The sequence below is a fragment of the Myodes glareolus genome, chromosome 17 (assembly GCF_982192425.1).
Source record: "Myodes glareolus chromosome 17, mMyoGla1.1, whole genome shotgun sequence".
Classification (NCBI taxonomy): domain Eukaryota; kingdom Metazoa; phylum Chordata; class Mammalia; order Rodentia; family Cricetidae; genus Myodes; species Myodes glareolus.
In genome coordinates, this window is record NC_142042.1 from 63,624,413 (window position 1) to 63,648,856 (window position 24,444).

Consider the following 24,444-nt stretch of genomic DNA (forward strand, 5'->3'; position numbering starts at 1 on the left):
AGTTTCCTGGGACTCCTAGAGTTGCCAGCCGCAGTTGCGCAGCCTGCCGGAGTCCTGTGTACAGACCCCGTATGGTCTATGGCCTCCGTGCAGGTGGATCACATTCCGCCTAGCATGTAGCTCATTAGCTGCGGGTAATACCCAGCTCCATCTACGGCTTGGGGCTTAAGGCTGCTGCGCTCTCTTATTTTGTCAAAACTCTCTCTCTTTTGCTCTTTTGCCTCAGAAACTTTTAATAGAATTGTTAGACACACCTTTGAATATTTTCTCAGCCCGAGGTCCGCAATTACATGGCCATCGGCTATTGCTAGCGTGCTTGCTTAAGCTGGGTCCTGGGTCCTGTAACCTTGGGAACGGATTCCAGCCCTGAGCTAGCTGTGCCCAGCCTGTTCTCTTTGGCAAAAATTAAAGTTCCCTGCATGTGAGAGTCAGGGACTGAGTTTTAAAATAGTCTAAACAGTCTCTTGAGCTGTGTCATCTAATCCTGGTACCTAGTCTCTTTACGAATTTTAGCAGCTGATTTGCCCACTGGCCTTCAGCTCTGGATCAGACCTTTCGGCACCCATACTTCTAAAAATCAAACTCATTCACCCCCTTATCACACGTGCACAACCGCACATCACAACACTGGCCAGATTCCGGATCGTGGGGGAACCCCTACCTCTTTGGGTTTCTCGTAGTAGATCCACAGACGGCAGAACGCTGTTCTTCAGTCCTTATTCAAAGCTAAGCCCACTCGAGGGATGCCATCTGTAAGCTTCCGCACTTTTCTGTGGACACCCGAACCTCGAAACAGGCGCGCGCTTTCCTGACTCGAGCCCACGAGAACGGACACATGTCCTAGGGGTTTGAACAGACGACACACACACAAAGAGACCGGCTCATCTGCCAAAGAGCAAGTGGCAAATGGCAGCTTTATTAAGCATAAGTCGGATATATATACTGTGGGGCAAAAATCCCCCATCAGGATCAAGGAAAGAGAAAAGTCAGGGGGCCGCACCCAAGGTCGGAGAGCAGCTGAACAGAGAAGAGAGGAACCTTTCCTTCTCTGACCAGGGAACCTTGCCTGCAGGCGAGAACCTTGCTTGCAGGTGGAATTACCATGACAGTAGAGGGAGAGTTCTCTCTAAGCTACACCCTTGGGCCGTAGGTGAAATTAACATAACAGGAGAGGGCAGTTCTATGCTACACCCTCAAGCTGATGCAGTGGAACCAGGAAGCAGAACAGCCCTGCAAAGCGCCTCGGGAAAAGTGGGGAACTTGTGTACCTACAAGAAACCACAAGCCTAAGTCATGCCTGCCAGAAAACCAGGTAAGATTTTTGCCTCTCTTCTCTTCTCCCTATGTTCGCTGAGACCCAATCTTCCAGTCTCATCTCCAGCTCTGCAGCAGAACACCTGGGAGCCTTCCCTGCACCCCTGTGTGTAGATACCACAGACTTCCCCTTCTAATAACCCTATCCCAGACTCCTTGCTTTGTTCCAGCTCCCAACCCAGGCAGGTGCCCTCTGCTAAGCCAGTGAACACCCTTCCCCGGGCAAAAAGTAGGCTGAAGTCAAATCCATGTCTCTGATTTTGCTCCTCCTCTTCCACCTTTCTTGGTCTCATCGCCTGCTCTGTAGAAGAAAATCTGCTGTGTTCTTTCCTGTTAGACTTATTCCCACAGGCTCATAAAGATCTTTTCCTGCAATCTTCCTTCCCCTACCTCATCCCATCATCCCAGACTCCAACACCACCAGGCATTTACTAAGAACACACCAGCAGAACAAAAAGGGAAATAGGTTAGCCAACTGAAGAACTTCATCCCTAATTCTTCCCCTCCAAATCTAAACACCCCAGTTCATCTGCAGAGTTGCCACAGAACACCAGGTGCAGCTATATTCTCCTACCCACCCATACTGCCAACATCTCCTGTGGATTCCAGCAAAATTCCCCTTCTGTTTTTTTTCATGACTTTTTTTGTAATTAGGAAATTTCACTTTATGTAACCTGAGCACCATTTCTTCCCAGTCACACAAATTGTGACTCCCTGCCTTTGGGCTTTCTCCTCCTAGAGAAAAATAGAAGGAAAAATGAACACATCCAATTTATGTTGCTCTGGAACTTGGTCAAACTCCTGGTATCCAACTCCTTAAAGAAAACCAAGTCCTTCCCATTCAATTCTGGAGAATTTCACTTCCACCTCCTTATCACCCTTTTTAAAATTTCTCTTCAGTGACTTTCTGTCTAGGCTCTTGCCTTTTGGGGGAGGGACAAAGTAGTGGTTTTTACAGAAGCCTCTATGTCCCTCTTTCTCAACTCTGAGGCTGCAGTCATCAATACCATGACAATAAAAGCCTACTTGTCATAACAATAATCAGGAGCATAGATCATGGACTTCTATATGGTTTCTGAAGATAGCACAGACCGTGGGCATCTATATGGTTCTTGGCAACAGCATGTGCCACTGACTTAAGTACGGTCTCTTGTGACAATACAGACCACAGACAGCAACCCAGTCCTCTGAAGATGCATGGGCCATGGACACCATCACACTCTTCTATGACAGCACAGGCCAAGTAAATCATCATGGCCACAGGTGGACATACTGGCCACTCACATCAATATGGCCCTTGGAGGTAGCACAGTCCTTAGACATCAACTTAGGTTCACACATGCACATCCTCATAGCCTTTGTTTGTAACACACACACTCCATGGACATCAAATACTCCTGCTGCTTTAGACTATGGAAGCCAACATTGCATCACAGTATATTTGTGAATAATGGCATCACAAGAGTCTGTCTATATAAATGGGAAAGAAAAATACAAAGAAGCATAGAAAAAATGACAGCAGGAGAGACTTTCACGAGTCTGAAAACCCACATCACACTCAGTGTAGTGCCATCTGAGGTCTGAACAAGGCTAGAGCCTCCATTATACTACTGATGGGTTCATGAGAGCTCTTCTAACTTCTTGGCATTTCTGTCCTGTGCATTAATGCATTATAAGAAAATATATGCCTCTTGGCTCCTCAGCACAGCAGCATCAATCTAGCTTGTGCTCTTTTTCTGTTTCCGATTCAAGTAACATTTGGTGAGAATGTATTCATCCAAATAATCAACAAATTTTGTGGCTTTACCTTTGTGTTTAAATAGTGACATCATCATAATAATAGGATTTTCAAAGAAAGGAAATCAACAGCTTTGAAAATGAAAATAAAATACATGAAGGTTTTAATGACTCAAATGTCAGTTATACTCAAGCACACACATGGGGCAGTGAAAGTCAACTTTCTTTCAGTCTTCTGTTGCCTTGAATACACCTGTGCATCATCTAGTGAGTGGTCACTGAGTTCCTTTACAAGTCCACCCTTTGTCAATGTGACACACAATCATTTATCCTAATGCCATGATTAATTTCCAAATGAAAAAAATAGCCAGGACATAATTATACCTAAACATAATTTAATTTTTCAATATATAATTGTAAATGCAGTATATATTTAACCAGGTTAAAATTTTGCTTAGCATGCTATAACTGTCTCCCATACAACAACAAATTATTAGAATCCGTGATGATGACCTGTGGGGAACATTCTCTTACTCTCTGAAACTTAAATATGAAAACCATTTGTACTCTCTTATTGGATTACCTAATAAAGACAAAGAAAGAAAACTCAAATATCTTTATGAATGCATTCTTAACAAAATACAACAGAATCACTCCTGTCAACTGTAATCATCTTTTCTGTAATTATTTATATTTTATGTCCTGCCCCTCACCAGGAGCAGTGCTCAGGAGAACTGGCCCTATATAACATTAGAACAACACAGTAGATCTGAACTTTTTGGCAGGTTTGTGTGTGTGTGTGTGTCTGTGTGTGTTGAGATGGACTGAGGGTATGAGGGCAGGAGAGGCAACTGTACTACTTGCTGCCTGCTGAGTGGATCAGCTAGCAATGGCAATGCCAGAGAGCTCGCCCTGCTATTGTCCATGAGGGAAAGCTGACAGGCTGACACACCCAGCTACCACCCAGGCCCAGAAACAAGCCTATGAGTTGGCCCAGCCCAGCATTCACCTCACCTATGAACTGCTGAAGCATATGAAGGGGCTGGAGCTGCAGATCCAAAATGGCAGGACCTATGAAACAAGGTGAAAACGAAGGATATGGGGAAAAATCCCAGTGAGGCCAGAGCAGCAGAAGCCAGACACCTTGACCTAGAGCAATAACACATTGCAGCAAACACTTACAACTGAAGACGTAATGACTAAAGGATATACTGTGTGACTCACTGCTGCGTACTCCAGCATCTACTCTGAGACATCTTACTTGATATTTATTTGGTTGTCTGTGTTTTGTTTTGCTTTTGTTTCTGTTTTGAATTTTCTTTTACTTTGTGGGAGAGATTGCAAGGGTGGAGGGGAGATATGAAGGGATAGGAGAGGGAAGGGATCGGAATTTATGATGTGAAACCCACAAAGAATCAATAAAATCATTAATAAAAAAAGAAGTCACGCACTTAATCCCAGTCCTCGGAAGGCTGAAGTAGGCAGATCTCTGCGCTTTTGAGTCCAGCTTGCTCTTTAGACTGAGTTCCAACACAGCTAAGGTTGTGAAAAGACACCGCCTCTCAACATGAGAGAGAAGCCAAATAAAGCTGAAAGTTGTTTTTCATCGTGTGTGTTGGGTAATGACTGAACCTCAAGATACCCTTGAGACTGGCTCAGGAGGATTGCTAAAATACAGACAGACCATTGTAAGCACTGATCCATGATCCCATCTAGAAATATATCAAAATAACTATGCTTTATCTGTGTATGTACTACATGTGATATTCTAAGTTGCCCTGCTTGGCTAAGGCCTGCATTGGAAAACTGAGGCAGCAGGAATCCCAGGTGATTGATAGGTGTGTCTGAGCATACCAAATGAAATCTTGTCTCTAACACCAAAACAAACTAAATAAGATGCCCTCCAAGTCCTTAAAAATGACTCCCTCCCCTAAGAACTGATTCTTAACCTGGTAACAGTGGTGTGCTTCTGTAACCTATATTCAAGAGGCAAAGATAGAACAACCTAATCCACAGTGGCAGCTAAGAAGGCATTGTTCCCTCTGGTCATCCATGCTCTCTGGCTCTCACACTCTTTCCTCCTTTCCTATACTTAGAAGAGAATTAAGTGTGATTGAGAATCCAGATAGCCCAACATAACATTATTATACACACTGAGAAACAAAATAGTGTCCTGTGAATTCCTGGGTTCATTATATTTCTCTAAAATGAAGGCCGTTGCTTTCCTCTTTTGATTTTGTTTTGAATGAATGGATTTTCTTCAAGATGAGGGCAAGCAGACAGAGGTAATACCTCCCTTCTTACATGTCCTTTATATATAGGCTTACAATAGAAGGTGTGGTTCAATTAAAAGTGTGTCTTCCAGCCTCAAGATCTGTATTCAATGCTTGTCTTCCTACTTCCAAGTCCTTATTTGAAGTGGATCTACCTACTTAAACTTAAGCAAAAATTTTCTCACAAGTATGCCCTCCTTTTTTGGATTTTAGTAACTTCCTGATGTAGTCAAGTTGGGAATGAAGAACAAACATCACCACATCACTTATGGTGGTTTATCTTCTATAAGAGAAGGGATAGTGTCCATTTCTACAGAGCTGTTATTTACTCTTCTGATGATGTTACACTAATACCTCCCATAAACATGATCAGGGAAGAGGTGTCAGGAGTCCCAGTGTTTTCAACATGGAGGTCTTAGTGGAGGAATTCATGTGTGGGGGCAGGAAGCAGAGCCAGGTAGGACCCTCTCAAAGTGACGGTCTTCTTTCTGTCTTTATTCCATCCAGACACACAGAGCCCAATATGACTCCATCAACTTTCATTGGTGGTCTTTCCCAACCCTCAGATAATTCTCCTAGAAAACACTCTTCCATGTCCACGTAAGGATGTGCTGTGAGAGGATCCTGAGTGCTTCTCAATTCAACTATGCTGAATGCCAAGATTCATTGGCACTGGAAATGGTACAGGTGGAGGTTATGTTTCAAGTAGGTGATTCTCCAGTCTGCCTCCTAGAGCCAAAAAGATTCAGGTCCCTCACAAGATGAGTCACGGGTCTTAAGCTGCAAGAGTGTTCTAATACCAGAGTAAGTAATGACCACATTATGGGAGAACAAACTGTCAGAATCACATAGAAACAAATATGGAGAGACATGTACACATACAAGGGTACAGATAGAGAGACACAGCGATAGACAGACAGAGACACAAGAAGAAATGAACAGAGAGAGACACCGAGAAAGACAGTGAGAGAGAAAAAGAGAAAGAAAAGAAGATGTGGTTTTTTTGGTGTGATCTAGCAAATAAAACTTGCCTGAAAATCAGAGTAGAGAACTAAACACACTAGTTCTCCCTGGAGACCATGCAGTGATGGCACACTCCTTTAATCACAGTACTCGGGAGACAGAGGCTGTGAAAGACTTCCAGAGCTCAAGTTTTGGGGTAACAGAAGCCCCCAGGAACTCACGAGAGAACGTCCTTGCTGCAGTCACATGAGGTTTATTGACAGGACAGGAACCAGTGCACTGGGGCCGAAACTCATTTCCCATGCAGGAGTAGAAAGTTCGGACCCGAGTAGCTGGAAGAAGGAGTATTTAAGGGAAGAAACATTAACACAATAATCCAAAGGGGGTTGGGAGGGCATCATTGGAAAATTCTGAAAATACCAGTGATCATTGAAAAATTCTGAAAATACCAGTGATAATCACAAGGCGGTAACTCCCTGTTTCTCAAGATTATATTCTAACTTTATCTTCAGCTAGTTCCTGAAACAGACTCATTGAATCAGCTAATCTAGATTTTTGATTCTTCTCTCCCTGCTTAGATTTTTGGCTCTATTTTTTCTGCTAGAGGGACTCAGCAGATTTATCTGAGTCTTTCAGCTGATAGATCTTTGTTAGTTCAAGGCCACCATGGGCTATGTGAAATTGATCTAGTTTAAAAGAGAAACAGAGTCAAGTGAGTGTGGCTCACACCTTTAATCCCTGTATTTGGGAGTCACACACTTTGAATCCCAGCACTAAGGAGGTAGAGAAAGGAAGGGATATGGTTGGGTGGAGAGAGGAGTATAAGGTGACAAGAGACAGGAGCTCATGGCAGTGCAGTCTAAGGCACAGTCAGTGTACGGCAGTCAGTCTGTGGTGGCAGTCTGACAAAGAATTCTGAGGACAGGATCACCACTTTGGTCTAAGAATTAGTAGAGGTAAAAGCTCTAGTGGCTGACTTCTCTGCTTCTCTGATTCTTCAGCTTTCACCCCAGTAGTGGACTATGAGTTATTATTAAAACCAATTAGAATCCATGCTACAGAGAGAGACACACAGTGACACACAAAATGAGAAATACAGAGAGAGAACGAGAGAGAGACGTACATAAGATAGACGGGAAGATGAGAGAGTGACAAGGAGCGAGGTACACAGAGAGGTGTTCTCTAAACAAACTCTCACACAGGAGAGAGATTGATAGATAGACAGACAGAGAGATGATAGATAGATAGATAGATAGATAGATAGATAGATAGATAGATAGAGACACATAGCTATACACAGAAAGATATAGAGACAGAGAGAGACAGTGAGGGAGACAAAAAAGAGGGAAAACTGACACAGTGACACACAGAGACATTGAGTAAGAGAATGATAGAGAATCATAGAGAAACAAGGTAACAGAAACACAGAGAGAGACGAAGAGAGAAACTCATTATAAACTATTAAAGGAATGCTTAGAATTTTTCCCTGTAGGAAGAGCAGCTATAATTCAGCAACTATGCATTCTCATACTCATGAGCAAGTCATTGTGGACAAAGGAGGTCAACTGAGTTGGGAATGCTCTATTATATCGGGGACCAGTCTTGACAAAATGACCTTTCTTCCAAAGTGAAGGTGTGGGAATTTAGAAATATAGTGAAGAATACAAAGATATAAACCAAAATAATAAAACGCCGAAACAAATAGGATAGTATGGGAAGGAACTTCAGTGAGTACTAAAAATTCATCCGTGTTTAATTTCCAACAGCTTAATATACCCCTGACTTCAAAAGGTAGGAGCAGAACAAAAGGACTGCATTAACATACAATTAAAAGTCACGGGGTACATTCATCACTCACGCCCTTAATTCTGAAAGACTTTGCAACACCTCAGCATTACTGCACTCCCCCTTCCTGGGAACCAGGGGATCCTGGTAACCAACCATGTGTGCACTGGAGCTTTTACTATTTTCCATCCACTTTGTAGTTTTTCTTCAATAGATCCAGACCCTGGAACTGGGGTGAGATGACCTGCAGATGACCTGCAAGTGTTTCTCCTTGCTCAACCAACCCAGCAACCACCACATCATTGATCAATTAGAGTTAACTGACCATTGAATGAACTAGTCAAAATAGTTGACAAATAATTTTTGGACTCTCCCTTTTGATTCTGTACTACCCCCCTTGATTCTGTGGTTTTCTCCTTTAAAAGAGCCTGTAATATACAAAGCAGGGATCTTTCTCCTCTCAAGGCTGAGGGACCTCTGCCGCAGCAACAAAATAAAAATTCCTCTTGCTATTGCATCAACCATAGTAAGAGGGTCTCTTGGGGCGAGCTCCTCCTTGGTGGGGCTTTAGGGCCCAACATTTCATGCCCTAGACCAAACACTCTGTAGGCAAACCACTCCCTGGGTAGAATCCCAAGTTATTTCATTAAAGGGAACTAGAATTTAGTTGGATCCTTAGACTTTTGTTTTAGATAGGAACCAACTACTTCTCTATTTCAGGAGCACAAGGTCTGGCAACTAGCCACACCTGTTTACAATAGCCTTGAGAAAGCAGAACTCTGATTTACTAGTGGGACCTTTGAGTTAGAAGCACAATAATCTCAAACTAAATCTCAAAACTCTCCGACTTTTAGCCTCTTTGAGACGTCACACTATCACAATGCAACAGTAAAATACTCACCATTTATTTATTTATTTATTTATTTATTTATTTATTTATTTTGTTTATCTGCCTTTTAAATTTGCTTTAAATAAAAGTGTTCAAAATAAATGCTCTCAGTCTCCTGTAAAACAACTTACAAACATTGAAAAATAGCCAGGGAAAGCAATTTCTTTCGGCAAAATGGGTGTGATTTGAAACTAACCTGTCTACCAAAACACACATTAACACATTTTCTTCAATTTTTGATGCCTAAATCAACAGGGAGCTTGGCTGGGATTAAACTGTAAATCTACTACTCCATACTAATCTGGAAAGAGTTGTACAAAGAAAAACAAGAAGAGTCAGACAAAGAAGTGGGGAGAGAGAGATACCCAGGCATTGAACCTGTTTCTAAGAGAGAATGAATTTCTGACAATTGCACAGAAAGAAGCAGAGACAGAGGGCAAAGCAGCCATACTATTCAGTTATATAGGTCAGGGACTGGTGGCACAGACCTTTATTCCCAGGACTCTTGAGACAGAGCCAGACGGATCTCAGTGAGTTCAAAGCCATCATGGGCTACTTGAGATTGAATCTGTCTTAAAGGAGAAACAAAGTTCAAACAAAGGTGATCCCAATGCCTGGAATCACATGCCTTTAATTCCAGCACTAGGGAGTTTTAGGCAGGAGTTATATACCTGGGTGGAGAAAGGCACATAAAGGGAAAGAGAGTAACTCAGTGGACTGTAGAGTATGGAGACATGTAAAGACAGCAGCCCTGGCTCACCCTGCAGCCTCAAAAGCCCAGGAGGCACCAGAACTGGATTACACTCACAGCCAAACACCATCCCCAGCTGCTTACAGGTTTCACAAAGAACAACAGGTCCCAGCTTCCCAGACCACAGCTGTGGGAAACTTGGGGTACAACAAACAAAATTCTGTATTTACCTGCCCAGGCAGAGCTGATTTTGGTAGCTCACACCTGTAGGATTTGCTGAAGGAGGAGGGGTAGCAATGGTGGCTGAGCTGAGTAGCCTTCTTAAAGGGACATCGGCCCTTTTGATACAAACTCTACGGATGGTAAGAAGCTTTTCTTACCAGGACTGAGACGGCCAATGTGGTGGCTAAAAAGATCAGAGAAGAACTCTTTCTGAGTTTTGGCCTGGCCAAGGTAATTGAGACTGATGGTAAAACTGCCTTGTTGCCCAGGTAAGTCAGGGACTGGCCACCCAACTGGAGATCAATTGACACTGTGCTCCCGACCCCAGAGCTCAGGTCAGAGAGAAAACCCTAAAAAAAGAGACAATGACAAAATTGGTCCGAGAGATCAGTGGAAATAACTGGACAGTCCTCCCTTCCTTTGTCCTGTTCTGGGTTCAAATCTCACTTTTTTGAGATCATATGTAAAAGCCATTGCTTACTAAGGTGGATAACCTATATAATCCTAATGCTGTTCTTCCCAGACTGTTATCTATCCATCTAAAGGCCCTTCAGATCTCCAACCCCTGGCCACCCAGACACCTGGAAATCTCACATCCATTCCAGAATTGATGCCTGGGGTATATATTGGCAAGACGTGAGGAAAGCGCAGCTCTGCACACCCAGAACAGCAGCCGCCTGCTCACACCTGTTTGTGCTGCAACCCAGGCCTCCTCAAGCCCTTGCTTTGATACCCCTGCCCATCCATAGTAATCTCCATGCACCCCTGAAACTGACTTGGCAGGTTTCCTCACAAACCAGGGAGGTGGTTGGATCACCTCCAAAATAGCCCCTCCAGGTACTTGGTGGCCCACCTCACCCCTGATTTCTGTCAATTAGAGGTCAGACTAGATTCCTGGGATATTCCAGATTCATAGCTCCAACAGCTGCGTTTAGACACTGAAAAAGGACTTAGGTACCACCTTCACCATTAAGCTAAAGGTAGAGATTCCTCCAAGCTAACCAATAGGACCCAATCAAGTACTATCTGACCAGGGTCAGCTAGCCCCGGCTGGACTAGCGCCCCTAAAGGGGCCCTAACTATCCCTTCTGCTGCCAGCCGGACTAGACCCCCCTACTGGGGCTCGAGCTATCCCTGATGCTGCAGGCTGGTCTACTCCCCATGCTTCTGTGCCAGCACCTCCCAACACCAGACAACGACTATTCAACCTTGTGCAGGGAGCCTTTTCCTTGCTAAATAGTACTGACCCCAGCTTGACACAATCTTGCTGGCTATGCCTGTCAGCAGGACCTCCCTATTATGAGGGAATAGCCTCATCTGGCAGTTTCAACAATATCACCTCTCATACGTCCTGTAGTTGGGGGCAACAGAAAAAGTTAACCTTAACAAAAGTATCAAAAAAAAAAAAAATAAAAAGCCTTATGTTTGGGGACTCCAACACCTCAATATCAACACCTGTGTAACCTAAATCTCCCAAGTCCCAGGAAGACAGGAAACTGGTCCCTGGTGCCCTCTATTGATAGATGATGGGCCTACAACACTCGTTTAACTCCTTGTGATTCTACTTCTGTCGCTGATGATTCTGCTAATTTCTGTGTACTGATCCAATTAGACCTCCAAATTTACTAAAATTCCAGGATTGGAATTTTGGTCAAATAAGAGGAGGCAATGTAGAACTCTAAAATAACTTTAAAGCCATTTCTGACAACTCTGAGGCCAATTTTGAGGCCTCTCAGCAGTAGTGCCCCACCCCAGGAAACAAGGACCTTTCAGCTGCACATGCATGTACTAAAATGTTGAGAACGTTTTTTAAAAATATATTTATTTATTAAAAATTTCCACCTCGTCCCATTTCCCTTTCACTCCCCTCCCTCTCCTTCTCCATTCCGAAGAGAAGTCATGGTACCCTGCCATGTGGGAAGACCAAGGCCCTCCCTCCTCCATCCAGGTCTAGGAAGGTGTGTATCCAAACAGACTAGGCTCCCAAAATGCCAGTACATGCAGTAGGCATAACCCAGTACCATTATCATTGGTTCTCAGTCAGCCCTCATTGTCAGCCTCATTCAGAGAGTCCGGGAATTTTCCATTATCTCTCTAAGTCCTTGTAAATGTTCTCCAAATAGAACTCAGGTATTGAATAGGGGCAAGACAACCCTTAGGTGTTGACTCAGTTCCTGGTGTTTTGACTCAGTCCCTGGGAAAGGGGCAAAGTGACCCTCAGATGTTCCCTCTAACCTCACCTGAGCTGGCAACTGCTCTCCAGCCAATTATCAGTAATAGCCCTTTGAATAAGCCAATCATAATAGTTAAAAAAAAACAACACACAGATACCCCCTTCCTTTTGTGGCGTTTTGCTTTAAAAGTAGCCTGTACCAGCTATTCAGGGTCTTTCTGATTCTCGAATGCTGAAAGACCCTGTCATGACAGAATTAATAAAATCCTCATGCTTTTACATCAACTGTGGTGTGAGAGATGGTCTCTCAGGGTGACTCCTCCTGGTAGTTGGACTTCAGGGTTCAACACTTTCACATTTCAAACATGGTCAAGTCATTCCCAGTCATTGTGGAGAACATGTCTCACCAGGAAAACTTAAAAAATGCAGTGCCTACTGAAAAAAGCCATAGTGTTAAGGATGATGGAATAGACAGGGAGAGGATTTAAAAACTCCAGCAGGAAATAGGAAACATATATTTTTGTCATACTTCTATATATGATTAAAGACCAAATCAAAGAGTACATATAAATATCATTTTAATTAAGGAATTACTAGACATGGGTGAACACTTGAGTATCATTACTCTATAATCTTGGCATTCAGATTGGCCTCTTCAAGAGGAAAATGCTCAATTTCTAGGAATTGAAACCCTATCTTAAGTGAAACAAAGCACAGTGATGCTGTATCATCTACATGGTAAAAATTGATTATCTGACATGGATAAACCTCTAAGCAACAATCAGAGCTTGCTTTATATTTGGACCCAAGCTATTCTTTTCCAAATCCAATCATGTCGTTAAAAGAAAAATTCAGAATTTCTGTCTCAAGTCAGGTGCTATCTGGTATGGGAGAGAAAAAAGATAAGTTTTAATTAAATATTTTAGTTTTCTCCATGCCCATTTTGTCTTTATCATATCTTTTATCGAATATATGTCTATATGAATAATGTTTAAGTTTTCAATAATTATCAGTAGATTTTCCTGCAGTAATCTTTAAAGTGTCCAGGAAGTAAAAGGGATCCCACAACAATGACTCCAACTGATTGATATGACATCATGATGCTGATAGCACTACTATAAGGCCAGTTTTTGGGTACCAGATGCAGAAATGATGTATCTTCTTACAATGTTCTGGCCAGAACTCCAAATAAGAACTTCAGAAAAATCCTATTGACTACTAAGAAACCATTTGTAATTATTTGAAACAGCAATCTTGAGAGTTATTCATTTTATTTATGCAGGATCTCATAAAAAGAACATTGCCCCCATGACAGCTGGAAGCAGTTCTAGAAGATGATGTCCCCTCTCCCAAGAAAGTTTGTCCTCATGGTTATGGACACTATTTAGGGAGTGATCATTACTTTTATGGGGTTAGATGTTGGGTGGAAATTATATAGGCCCAGAGACCTCAAAAAAGTGCAAATTAAATGGGATAATAGGTAGATTAGTGTGAACTTACACTAATAACAATAATAGTGAGTAATAGAATGAATACTTGTGAGTTATTATTTACATTTGTATCAACTTTTGCATATTGATACAAGTTCAAATTATATTTGTTATATTGAATATGCTTCTATTTCTGTTTACAATATTTGTACACCTATGCAAAGTTATTTATTTTGTCAGACTGTGTGCATGTATGTTTCTACCTCTGTTTAAGACATTTCATATATTGATAAAATTTTAGGATATATTTATCATGTTGAATTATATATTTCTACCTCTGATCGGGATATTTACACATTGTTTACATTTTGAAGTCATTGTCCTACTTTACTGCACAGTATTAAAGGTTGTTTAATATTCTGATATGAAGCCTTAATCTTTAAGTTATATAGGTATTAAGTATTTTAGGTCAATAGTTATTCATGTTTGTTATACTTTTAGTCAGACTAATTAGGTTCTTTAGATACATAGAGATTGAAGTCTGCATAAATAGGTAAACTTCAACTACTTCAAAGATTTGTATAACATGGCATTTAAATTACTTAGTGTTCTGCTGAGGTGAGACACAAGTGCTCCTGGCAGCACTGATCTATTTCTGAGAGAGTGTTGATCACCAAAGATACTCCACTTGGAGGGTTTTTTTTATTCTTGACACAACTGGCCTTTGGGTAAGGTACTGCTAATGCCTCGATCACTGACAAAGTGCACGATGTCCAGACTGGACAAGCAGGATACAAGAAAAATGACTGCTAAACCTTGCCAATATAGGGTAAGACTGTTCTGAAAAATTTCCTGCCTCTGAAAATGGTCTGTCAAGTACTCTAGGCCTTAAACAAAGTTGGTTGCTTCAACATTGCAAATGAGACTTTGGATGATTGCTCAGACAGTCGGTTGTCTCTGTCATGTACTACACATTTTGGAAGCTGCTTGATTGTACTTTCTGCCCACTCAAGTAATGCTATCTCTCTTCTCAGGCCTTCCATGGGGTTAAAGATTAGATAGTCAGTCGTAGTTAACATCCTCTTATAATCTAGCCAAGCCATTTTCAATACAAGTTGTAGACTCCTTGGGATAGAATGTGTATTTAAAACATTAGGATATGTTCCTTGCTTACTATTGTTTATGCTAGTTGTATTTCCAACTTTACCCTTGATATCTGTTCCTAGTGTGCTGTGTGATAATGATTTTACCCTGTAAAGATTTGTTTCTTGTATTTGTTTAATAAAATGCTGAATGGCCAGTAGCCAGGCAGGAAGTATAGGTGGTGCAACCAGACAGGAAGTAGAAGTGGGACAAGGATAACAGGAGAATTCTGGAAGAGAAAGAATCAGTCTGCAATGGTCACCAAGACACAGAGGAAACCAGACACAGAGCAAGCAAGATGTGACTGCCTCGCCGATAAAGGTACCAAACTTCATGGCTAACGTAGACAAGAATTATGGACTAATATAAATTATAAGAGTTAATAAGAAGCCTGAGCTAAGAGACCAACCAGTTTAAAATTAATGTAGAACTCTGTGTGTTTCTTTGGGATGAAATGGCTGTGCAAATGGGTAAGACAGAAACCTCTGTCAACACTAGTGTACATAGTTTTGTATTGGGTTTGGGACTCTCTTATCTAAACAAAAGGGGAAGGTGCGGTGGGAGCTTCTTCAGCCACTAGCCTTTAAGATACCAGCCCACTTGGGCATAATATCTTATACTATAAATGCAGCTGTAAAGCATCTACTCACTCTCTTGCTTCCAGTTTTCTCTTCCTGCTGCTAGATTTGTTTCCTGTTCCCTGTTTGTGCAGAGGACTGTGATCTAGGACTATGATCTGTGAGTCTACCCCTCAATAAATAACCCTTTAATATACATAATTTTGAACTAGTGTGGAGTTATTTTGTAACTTTCAGCATCACCTGTCTACCTGAAATATATCTCTGTATATCTAGAATACCTAACATGTCTATAACCTTGATTATTTTAGATGACTCTCTATTAACCTATGTTTCTTAATTATAGATTGCATTTTCATATAAGCTGCACAAACACAATACGTTAATAAAGAGCAGAAACATATGTGTGTATAACAATTAGATTTCTATAGCATATCCCCCTTTAAATATAAACAAACATTTATAAACAATCATTTAGTTAATTTGGGCATAGTTCTCTCCAAATGCTTCCTGCCTTTTGTTTGATGAATTAATTTTTAGGGGTGTTCGTGGCAACCTATCAGGAAGTCTTGTTGCATCCAACCACATTAGTCTGGAAGGATTCCACAGCTTCTCATCCTCCGTGGAAACAAAAGAAGAACCTCTTTTCGAAAGCAATATATCCTTAGACCCACGATTTGAAGACATATGCCATTAAAATATATGTTGGTTACTTAGTTCCTTCACAGTCAAAAAATTCAAAGAAAGCACAATAATATATATAATCCAGACTTTCTGTATATATTACATCTTTATATAACTTATTTTTCTTACTCTATTACTTTTTCTACAAGTTTAATATTCATTTTAATATATTTACTCTTTTAATTTATGACTATCTGTACTATTTTATCTTACATTTATTGTTTCTTTATTCTTTTACCTCTCTCTCTCCCAAGCCTACATATATTTTTTTAATTTATTTACTTGTTTATAAAAATTTCCACTTCCTCCCCTCCTCCCCATACCCTTCCATTTCACAAACTTCTTCTCCTCCTCCCCCCCAACTTCCTTCCCTCCTTCCTCTCCAGTCCTAAGAGCAGTCAGGGTTTCCTGCCCTGTGGGAAGTTCAAGATTTCCTTTTTCATGATCTCTCTCCTTCTGCTCCTCATTTGGACCTTGGGGGCTCAGTCCAGTGTTCCGATGTGGGTCTCTATCTCTATCTCCATCTATCCCCTCTCCCTCCAGGTCTAGGAAGGTGAGCATCCAAACAGCCTAGGATCCCAGAAAGCTAGTACATGCAGACAAAACAAGACCCAGTGCCACTGACAATGGCTTCTCAGTCAGCCCCCATGTCAGTCATATTTAGAGACTCCAGTTTGATCACATGCTCGTTCAGTCCCAGTCCAGCTGGCCTTGGTGAGCTCTCATTCGATTAGTCCCCTTGTATCCGAGGGTGAACGCACCCCACACAGTTCTGATTTCCTTTTTCATGATCTCTCTCCTTCTGCTCCTCATTTGGACCTTGGGGGCTCAGTCCAGTGTTCCGATGTGGGTCTCTATCTCTATCTCCATCTATCGTCAGATGAAGGTTCCCTCTAGTCCTGCCTTTCTTGCCCACGTTCTCCAAATGAGAAGCAGAAGGAGGGAGAACGTGAGCCTGCATACATTTTTAAACACACTTCTCATTTGAAATCTTTTATGTCTGAATTTGTACTATTGTATATCTGAAATCCTTTTCTGTCCTAGAGAGCTTTTAAAATGCTAAGCTGCTTGGTTGCAGTAACCCTGGATGCTGTCTCTATCTTTATTTGCTTTGCAAAATGACAGAGGTACCATTACTGCCAGCTCTGGGACTGCCAGGTAGGAGCTGCACTCACCACTTTAACTCTGAGAAAGAGCATACATAAACCATTTTTGTTTGAGTAATAGCTAAATCTGCCATGCAACACACTGCATGGCCTGTAAATATCTCTCTGTATGGTGGCAGAAATCTGCCATGCTCTCTTGCTTGTGCACACATAGTAGACCTGATTCTGCTGCCTGCCCAGGAAGGGAGCACTGAGTCATGGGCATTGTCCCAGCTACTTTGCTCCAGATCCCGTGTGAGTATACAAGAACCCAGGCCCACAAAGCCCATTCAAGTGCTTGGCCTCCTGAAAGTGCCAGAGCAGTGTGTGATGCTGTTTTGAAACTGTGTGGCTTTTTTGTCTCTTCTGCTGAATCAGGAAGACCTCTCTTAAAGGAACTGCAGCATGCCACCAGCAAGCAGAGTCCATTAGAAAAACATGTGGCTAAACTTTCTTTCTTACTGTCTAGAGTTCCTTTTCAAGACCTTTCAGGTTTTATGTGGATTGAGCTAGAACACATTGGAGTGCCAATCTGTTATAGGAGGCCACTTGCTTTTTCCTAGTTTCCCAGATTCCTGAAATAACCACTCAGAAAGTGTATTAATTAAATCACTGCTTGGCCTATTAGTTCTAGTTTTTTATTGGCTAGCTCTTACATCTTAATTTAACCCATTTCTATAAATCTGTTTATTACCATGTGACTGTGTCTTACTGGCGGTTCCTTGTGGTGTCTGTCTCTGGTGGGGTTACATGGCTTCTCACTGACTCTCCCTACTCTCTTTCTCTCTATGTCTTTCAGCCTGGCTTTACTCTGTTAAGTCAATGACTGAAAGCAGCTTCTTTATTTACCCAGGGCAATAAAACTTATTCACAGCATACATTACCTCCCCTTTTCTGTTTAAATAAATAGCAAGCTTTTAACTTTAACATAGTTAAATCACATAGAAGAATTACAGTTATAATATTTATGTCTACTTTATCTTTTATCATGACTAAGGAAAATTATAACTATACCTATTTATTCTTCAAGTCCATCAAAGACCCTAGAAGGATATCATATTACCTAAGTAAACAGGAAGTGCATTGTAAGAAACATCCAAAATTCTAGAATTGACAGAGACATCTCACTATCCGGACAGTCACCCAAAGTTCTTCTGTAACATTTTGGGCACCCATTATCAGCCTGCTGGTCCCTAGTATCCTGCAGACTTTTCCACGAAGCAAGAAATTTCAAAGACAATTCCACCTATATTGGCAGTTTGTTAGTCACTTTCTTCTGTTTCCTGCAGAATGTCTGGCAGACTCTTTCATGAGGCAGGAACCCTGAAGGACTGTCTCACCTTTAAACAAGTTCAGCAGTCATTTCTCTGTGGGTCTTACATGTTTAATTCATCAAGCATTCCAGTGAACAGCAGGTTTTGCCCAAATGACAAACAATTCCATACTGAGATTTTCAGTGGGCTGGTGGGTAGTCAGAACAGATTATATGAGTCTGGTCAGAGTCTAAGTGTCTGAGTGGAGAGAAAGTGCTTTGCAGGTCACTCCCTGGTCCCTTTTGGATGTTCCTCCCCTGTCCCCACATAGATGCTGAGTGCTGAAGATTTCAGGGCTAGGGGCCTGATCAGTGGGCTTCAGAAAGGGCCGTGGGAAATGCTTTCTCCTCCTCCCCCTCTGCCTTCTCCTCCTCCTCCGGAGGAGGAGGAGAGAGAAGGTCATTCTGGGTATCAGGAAGAACTGGAGGTGCTTGAATTCTGGGTTTTTTGCTCCAGTACAGGAAAGAGAGAAGACAAAAGGCTTTGAGGAGGGGCAGCTGCCTTTGTTGCCTTCCCTTTCAGAATCAGGAGAGCTGATGATGGCCATGGGGTGGTAATATGTTGTTTTATTTTATCAAAGACAAACCGACAAACAAAAACAAAAATACAAAGAGACAGACACAAATTCAAATCCAGAGGCTGGTGGTTTCACCACCACTCTGGTGCAGAACTGAAAGTACAGTTGGAAACAAATCATGTTTCCCATGGACTAGGGGGACCTGGTCACCCCCCTCTTCAAACTGCCTGGAATACCTTCCAAGACTATGGACTGGGGTCTCAGGACACATCTGCTTCCTACCTCTGGTCCTGTTTCAATGAAGAACCTGCACAGGTACAATTTTAAATTACTGATTCACAATTACACAGTAACATAATACACAAGCAGACAGACATAAAAGTGAGCTCATTCATACCTCCAACTGGGTCTTGAGTGGGTCTGGGAGAGACTTGATTCCCAGTCAGGGAACCAAATGTTGGACCATGAAGTCCTACTACCCGGAGGAGTAGCCCCAAGAGACCTTCTCTCACACCACAGTTGATGTAAAAGCATGAGGATTTTATTAATTCTGTCATGATAGGATCTTTCAGCATTTGAGAAGCCAGAAAGACCCTGAATAGCTGGTGCAGGCTACTTTTAAAGCAAAAAACCACAAAAGGAATGGGGTGTCTGTGGGTTGTTTTTTTAAACTGTTATGATTGGCTTATTCAAAGGACTATTACTTATAATTGGCTGGAGAGTTGATGGGTGTGGTCGATCGCTAGTTAGAATTAACTAGACTAGCTTAATATAAAAGTTTTAGCTTTAATAAATGGAAGAAAGGAAACTTACAAAACCAGGATTCCAGCAATCCAGGAGCTCAGGGAACAAAAGGACAGAGGCAAGTGTACCTGGATGTTTCTGTTTTCTTTGGAACCAGGGAGATACACCCTAAACAGAATGTTATTGGTAGAGCTTCCCCATCAGAGAGCAGATGCCAGATCAGGTGAGGTAAGAGGGAACATCTGAGGGTCACTTTGCCCCTTTCCCAGGGACTGAGTCAAAACACCAGGAACCTAAGGGTTATCTTGCCCCTATTCAATAACTGAGTTCTATTTGGAGAACATTTACAAGGACTCTGGGACATGATGGAAAGTTCCCAACATTTTAGTATGTGCATGTGTCATTGTTAGGTCCTTGGTTCCCTGGGGCACGTACTACTTCTGTGAGGCCTCAAAATTGGCCACAGAGTTGTCAGAAAGACTTTAGAATCTTTTTAGAATTCTACAAAAGCAATTCCTTTCGACAAAAGGGGTGTGATTTGACACTAACCTGACTTCCAACATACACATGAACATGATATCTTCAATCTTTGATGCCTAAATCAACAGGGAGCTAGGCTGGGATTAAACTGTAAATCTACTACTCCACACTAATATGGAAAGAGTTGTAGAAGAAAAACAAGCAGAGTCAAACAAAGAGTGGGGAGAGAGGGATACCCAGGCATTGAACCTGTTTCTAAGAGAGAATGAATTTCTGACGATTGCACTGATGGAAGATTTACAACAATTAATGAAAACCCAGAGACAGATGTTGTGGTAAACCTGAATAACAGAAAAGAAAAGGAGTCAGCCACTCTGTCTTACCTCTACTTCAGAAAGAATATGGGTGAGATCCTGTCTCCATGAATGCTGAAGTGTCCACACTCCATATCCACTGAGTTCCTCTCTTTTCCTATATATGCCTTTCTCCATACAGTCATACAACTCCTGTCTCAACCTCCCTAGTACTGGAATTCAAGTCATGTGATACCAGGCATTGGGATCACCTTTATGTGAGCTTTGTTTCTCCTTTAAGACAGATTCAATCTCAAGTAGTACAGGATGGCTTTGATCTGTCATTTGATCAGATGACTGAGATCAGTCTGGCTCTGGCTCCCAAGTCCTGGGATTAAAGGTGTGTGCCATCAGATCCTGACCTGTGTAACTGAACAGTATGGCTGCTTTTTCCTCTTACCTTCAGGTGAACTTTATTTATTAAAACACAAATCATATACCACTATAGAAGATGATAGAAATCATGGAAGAATAAACAATCATATTCATAATATCTAGAGACAGTACCACAGGTCGGGAAGAGAAAGTTTGAAATCTTGGTGAATCAATCCCCTTGTCCCTTTTCAGAACCAATAAACACTATTTTTCAAAGCCGAGTCAATCAACACACTGCCAGGTGCAGTTGTCTTTTTCCCCTTAGGCCTCCATGTCTCACTTTCAACAAGAGCATGATGGGTTGTTCTCCACTGTGCCCAGGGAGGACTGGGACAAACCACTATGGCTCAGCAGAGTTGGAGGGACAAAAATGGGCTTCACCAAACAGAAACACTACCAGAACCCACAAACTGATTTAAATATTTTACTCATTTTATATTTTATTTGGGTAGGGTTTTGTCTACAGAGATGGCTGTACCCATGGAGTAGGAACTCAGATCCTCTGTAGCCCCAGTTTGAAATGGGTGAAAATCCCGCCATGTGTGCCGGGAAGTGATTAAGGGTCCCCTGCAGGAATAACTATTGCATTTGTCAACTGAGTCATCATCTCTCCAGCTCACAATTGCTGAGTTTGGAGAGAAAATGTCTTCTTTCTGTTCCCCTTCTCTTGAAAATAAACATTCATGATTTTTCTTTCCTTTGTTCTGAGCCCTTGATCATATAGTCTACACAGTTCAATCCAGACAGTTTTCTGCCAAGAAACCTTACTGGGATAATCTTGGGCTCAGCAGAACCCTGAATCCCAGTTTCCATCTGATGGCACAAAAATCAAAGCAGTCTAACAACAGGGTAGAAGTTGCATAGAGTATACTAGAGTCCAATGCTGCTCCTCCCCCTACCTGGCTTCAACTCATTTACAGATGTGTTAAAGCCAGGCCTGAGAGCTGTAATTCCCCAAATTCACTGTAAATGCACCCAAGAGCCCACAGTATAAACAGGTGTCATTCATAACAATTCTGGGTGCTTTTTCTGGAATACATACGTAGGTCACAGCCCACAGGGTCCTAAGATCGCTTCAAGCATTTGAGAGGGGGCTCCAGAAAAGGACAATGTGCAAAAGCCAGGGAGACACATACATCATTCACCAAGTGGGGATAGGAGTCGACCACTGTCTTCCAGCTTGAGGTCTGAAAAACCTCGGAAGCACGAGCTGTAATGAAATCCATTGCCTGAGTTTTCAACTGCACTGCACTGTGGAGGTCAGCCAGGAAGAGAGTATGGGCAGCATTGTCCACAGAGAGGTCCATGCAGAGTGCCCTCTCACACATGACCTTCAAATGCTCCAGGCCATACCTGTCAGCAGCTGCAAGCACAGCAGCTGCCATGCTGTGGAGATCTGGTTCCTTCCCAGTGTAAATGAAGCCCATCATTGCCTTGAAGACTTCAGGTTCCAGGTCATGAATCTCAATGCGATTCTTTCTGCTCTCCTCCATGTCATGTTCAAACATGGCTCTGAAAACTGGAGAGCGAGCAGCTAAGATGGCCTTGTGAGCCCGGAATTCCTGGCCAGCTACCACCAGGCAGCAGTCTGTGAAGCTGGAATTCTCCCACAGCTCTCCTAGATCATCTACAATTGTGCACCTTGGAATGTCAATCCCTGGCTGCGTGTTCTGCTCAGAGATGCTGATGCAGTCCTGAACCACACTCACCTCACAGAAGAGTGTGAGTTTGTCATCCGGGAGAAGAAAATGTCGATTGTACAAAAGGAAATCTTTAAGGATGAACTTTGTTAAACCGAAGCTTTCGTTTTGGTCAAACCTGGTGACTCTTTGCCTATACATGATTTGTGATTTCTCTCCGTTAGCATTTATGATCCCAAAGTGGAAGTTTGCCCATACAGGGCTCTTTGGAGAGCTGAGCAACCCTAGGTAAACTGAAAGGTAACCTCTGCTTTCCTCATCGATTCCATTCAGGTATACTTTCAAATACCATTTCTGCTTGTCATTGGCTCCTGGTGAGAAAGTGGGGCTTTTAAAGTCTTTCCCCAAGACTCCCTCCATGCAAAAAGAGAAGTTGCTGATCGTCCATCTGTAGGAGAATTTCTTGACTCTGATCTGTGTGTAGCCGCTGCTCTCAGCTGCCAGGTCCCCTGACATATCTGCTGCTGAAGGTGTGAAGGTTTACCTAGAGCCAAAGAAGAACAAGGTTATTTTCTTCTTCAACCTTGGGGGTCACAATTACAGACATATTTTAGATTTTTAGTTTCTGTTTTTCCATTTGTTCACTCTTCTATGAAGTTAGAAACTTTGGTCTTTCTGAAATTCTATACATATTGAACTATGAAATTCAAAGAAGGCAGTCTCCATCTTTTGTAGATTAAATATTAAGTAAGAAGGTGATTCATTTTGGCAATTCTACACAACTTTTGATAATTTGGAGCATTTTATACACTCTTATATTGAAAAGTGTACTATGGTTCTCTAAAGGAACAGAACACAGAATGAATCTCTCTTATTTGAAGGAGAGTAATTCATTAGAATTACATAGGGCTACTGTCCTGCTAATCACACAAAGTCTATCTGTGAAGGAAAAGTGCAAGAACCCAGTACTTACTTAGTCCCAGAGGTCTGACGTGTTGACTATTCCTCAGTCTATGCTGGAATTCCACAGATGATTCTCTATTGCCAGCTATGGAAAGGACTTGCTGCAAGGCAACCTTTTATATGCTAAGAGCATAGGGTGTGGCACAGTTTAGGGTGTGTCTTCCTTCCTTGAGATCTGGATTAAAGGTGTGTGTCTTCTGGCACCAATTCCAGATTAAAAGTTTGTAATTTTCGAGAGCAGGGCTGAGGATGCAAGGTCTAAGGGAACAGAAGCCAGGAGTAAATCCAATCCCAGGAACCAATCCAGTCCCATGATACTGGTTGACCAGGATTGAGCAGCAATCTGATTCTCTCTCTCTCTCTCTCTCTCTCTCTCTCTCTCTCTCTCTCTCTCTGTCTCTCTCTGTCTCTGTCTCTCTCTCTCTCTGTCTCTCTCTCTGTCTCTCTGTGTGTGTGTGTGTGTATTTGTGTCTGTTTGTATGCCTTTCTATTTGTTTCAGTCAGTTTGATTTGCTGTAATGACCAAGACTTTCTCTGGTATGTGGACAATCCTGTTGATTAAGACCCATGCCTCTTCCTGATGAGGACCTGAATCCTTTTGGTTGTGTCAAGTTCTCAAAGAACCACTTAGCTAAAATAAAATCCCCACCTGCTCCATTCCCGGAATGATACTGTATATGAACAAATACACTAAGTTCCCCAATAGGAAGCAGCTCTCCTCTTCAGGAGCATACTCATGAGAGCAATGAAATGGCAATGCAAAGCTTATGTTTTGCAAATGAGGAGTCCAACATTGACTGTGTAACTTGGTTTCAAATGACACATTGGAGAGAAAGTTATCTGCCTCCCTGTCCCTAAACCGACATATAGAAGAGTCACTGATGCTACTAACTAGCCACCTGGAAAACCTTCTTATAAAAAATACCCAAAAATTCAGAGATCAAAGCAATTGATTGATTTATCTTATCTTGAGGGATGAGCAGCATTGGAGGCAGATTTTCAAAAGAGCTGGACTGGGAATTGCGGAGTGGA

The 24,444-nt window shown here is 42.1% G+C and overlaps 1 pseudogene; it reads right to left on the bottom strand.

Annotated features, from left to right (window-relative positions):
- Positions 1-21,873: 21,873 nt before the first annotated feature.
- On the bottom strand, positions 21,874-22,965 carry LOC148119479 (speckle-type POZ protein pseudogene; annotated as a pseudogene).
- Positions 22,966-24,444: the final 1,479 nt, after the last annotated feature.